The sequence below is a fragment of the Leptonychotes weddellii genome, chromosome 8 (assembly GCF_054177405.1).
Source record: "Leptonychotes weddellii isolate Sample4059 chromosome 8, ASM5417740v2, whole genome shotgun sequence".
In the NCBI taxonomy this organism is placed as follows: domain Eukaryota; kingdom Metazoa; phylum Chordata; class Mammalia; order Carnivora; family Phocidae; genus Leptonychotes; species Leptonychotes weddellii.
In genome coordinates, this window is record NC_138376.1 from 60,514,368 (window position 1) to 60,518,106 (window position 3,739).

Below are 3,739 nucleotides of genomic sequence, written 5' to 3' on the forward strand. Positions count from 1 at the left end.
TGTACTGATGTCCGTATTGAGTACAACCCTGGCAGTTGGTACTTCCTCTTGTTCTTTTTGTTGAGGTGATTTTTTCCATCTTGTCATTTTGTCCAGAGGAGAATAGATGAATGAGAGAACAAAATGCTACCAGGGTAACAACGTCCCCAGAAAATATACTCTAAACAAATCAGAAAAGACCTGAAGCTGGGGGAAAAGAAAGGGAAAGAAAGAAAAAAGAAAAAGAAAAAGATAAAAACAAACAAAATCAGAACAAAACAAAACAAAAAAACAGAATATGATCAAATATGATCAGGCTGGTGCATAGATCAGTGCCACACACTAGATTTTGGGTGTATTTTGGTCTGTCAGAAAAAAGTGCCTCCCAAAATTTTAAAGAAAGAAAAACTTATATATGTACAAAAATAAGGCTTAATACAATGAAGGGATGGAATATGACTGTAAAGATTAAAATTATAAAAGATTTTATAATAGGAATTGATTAGATAAGATGTTGTTTGAAAAAAGAAAGAAGAGGATTAAAAAAAAAAAGAAAAGAAAAAAAAGGGAGAGAATGTGGTCAGGCAGGGTACTAGAACAAAGCCATACACTAGAGATTTAGGGTATATTTTGATCTGTTAGAAGAAACTCTATCTCAAAGTTTTAAAGAGAGAACAACTTATATATATATGCCAAAAATAATGGTAACTACTATGAAGGGATAGAATATGACTCTAAAAATGAAAAATAAAAATTTTTTTTAAAAAAAGGGATTGATAAGATGTTGGTTGAAAAAGGGAAAAAGAAAAATTCAAAAAAAAAAAGTTAAAAAAAATTAACTTTGAAAGACTACAGAATCATGGTAAAAAAGCCATGAATTCTATGTGCAGTATTCCCCTAGCACTGGAGTTCTCCCGTTCTCATTGATGGATAAACTTGGTCTTGGCTGGCTGTTCTTGCTGATCTTCTGGGGGAGGGGCCTGTTTCCATGGTTCCCAAAAGTCTTTGCCAGAGGCGGAATTGCCCTGCCCTCCGGGTCTGGGCTAAGTAATCTGCTTGGGTTTACTCTCGGGAGTTTTTGTTCCCTGCAGGCTTTCTGTTCAGCTTTGGAGGACAAGGGTGAAAATGGCGGCCTCCCAATCTCTGCCCCGGAGGAGCCAAGAACTTGGGTCCCCACTCCTCAGTGAGCCCCCAGAGTAAAGCAGTCAATCACTCCCATCTCCCCGGTCTCTGGCCGCACTCCGTGCTCACCCAGCCTGTGACCGAGTGTTTCTATCTGTGGCTCACGACCCTGTGTGGAGTCTCCAAACCCAGCATATCCCTGTGGTGCACTCCCACGCTGCTCCTCCTGTGGGAGGAAGGGGAGTCTCCCCAGATCTGCTGCTTGTTGGGTCCCTGCTGGAAGAGCAGGGGCCCGACTGCCGCAGATCATGGTTTATGGCAACCCCGAGCTGAGAGCCCGCGCCTTGGCTCCGTCTCTGCAGCCAGCTTCCCTGGTCTGATACCTGGGAGCTCTGCTGCACTCAGGCACCCCCGGTCTTTCTGTGACCCTGAGGGTTCTAAGACCACACTGTCCCGCGAGGATTCTACCCCCCGCTTAGCCACTGGAGCGACGTCCCTCAGCAGAGCCGACTTCTAAAAGTTCCGATTTTGTGCTCCACTGCTCTATCACTTGCCAGAAGTGGCCGACGGAGGCCCCCTCCCCCGCCGTCTATCCTCCTGAATATCGCCTCGGATTCACTTCTCTGCACGTCCTACCTTCCAGAAAGTGGCCGCTTTTCTGTTCAGAGAGTTGTTGCTATTCCTTTCTTCCATCTCTTGTTGAGTTTGTAGGTGTTCAGAATGGTTTGATCTCTATCCAGCTGAATTCCTGGGACCAGACAAAATCCAGGTCTCCTACTCCTCCGCCATCTTGCTCCGCCCCCAAGACCACAGACTTTTAAGCTGGCGAGATTCAAGAGCAAATCCCACTACTTTTGTTTGATAAAAACTCAGAATCTTCACTGACAAGAATCATCATCGTAATAAAATATATTCAGGGAAAACATTCTGAGATCAATTACTGGATTAGACAGATTCTAGGGTTAAAATGAGGTTTATGACAAAGGAAGAATTCATAGTTAAGCAGCTTTCTCACTTGGGGCTCTTCTCATAGGTTCTGATGACTTGTATTCTAATCTCTAAAAAAAAATCAATTTAACCTCATTTTGCTCTTCGTCTTCTAAGAGTTAAGATGTCTCCAGATACCAATTATACATGTTAATGAGATGAATCGAGAAATGTTTCTCCTATTAATAATCATGCAGATCCACTGTCAATTCTACAAACTAACCACATACCAACCTTTGAGTATGTTCTAATCAAAAATCTTCACACACACACAACTCATGATTAAGAGAGGTAGTATTTGTTTTCCACATTATTCTTTCATACAAACTACATTACTTAGTCTCTTGAACAATGGGCTATAAAATAAGGTTCCTTCAGTTCTTATCTTGGCTACCCAATCCCTTGGCCTTGATTTTGTATTTGACAAGTTGCCTACCCGGTCTGTATCTCAATTCCCATTGGTAAAGTGAGAAAAGCATCGCAAACAACTCACCAGGTAACTGAGAAGAGTTTTCAATAAAGAACTTCAAGGAGTTTGCAACACTCATATTTGCATGGGTTCTTATTAATGCATAGCACTAGGTTGAGCCCATGGATTCAATTTCAAAAGAGAAACAGAGCAATAACAGGGGTGGGCAGTAAGCTCCATCTTTGTAAAGGACTATGTGAGTTGAAAGTTTCCTTAGTCTCAAAAGCCTTAATACAAGCACTAGAAACACTAGGTGTCTAGATTAAGAGAGTCATAATATGAAATTATAAAGAAAAAGAATTCAAAATTAGCAAAGAATTTCTTTAAAATTTGGATATAGTATTATCACAGGCAAACACATACATACATACAGTGTAACAGGCATAATGAGAAAAGGAAATGACACTGAATAAACAAAAATGCAGAAAATTACTTTGATAAATGGAGTATAATATTATAATCTTGAAGAAATCAATGATTAAAAATATTTACTAATAATCCTTAATACTTTGGTTTCCTTCATTCCTCCACTAATTCATACTTATTGACACCTCCCATTTGCTAACTATAGGGAAACAACTATAATGTGGAGTTGATGTCCCTACCTTAGTGGAATGTACTTGCTAGTAAAAGAAAGAGCTCATTTTAGAATTTAAAAAGACATTTTACAATTTGCTAAAAAATGTATTAAATGAAATTAGAAATAAACAGTTACTACCCTTAGTTATAGGTATTCTAAATGACAATAACACATTAACAGGCAATACTTTGCTAAAACCTACTTTAAAAAGACCTCATGATTTTTCTCTCTGGGATAAAAGACCAGGAGAAAATACTGAGGAGGAAAGAAGTGTTATTTATTGCAGACTTTTTGGTTACGGGTCAGGGCGGTGGGTTGGAATGGATGGTGCCATGAAGTCAGAGGTCCTTTATGTGAAAGAAGGCAGTAAGCATGATTTCCCGTGATCCATGATATTTGCAGCAATGACATCTAGGAAAAACACACATAAAATATGTAGCACATGGGTTAAGAACATGGATTCTGGAATCAGACTCCTGAATGCTGACTTAGACACTTAGAATCTATACAACCTTGTGTCATATAAACTCTGTATCTCAGTTCTCTCACCTGTCAAGTGGAAAGAGCTATGTCCACCTGTGTCCACCTGGAAAAAATGGACA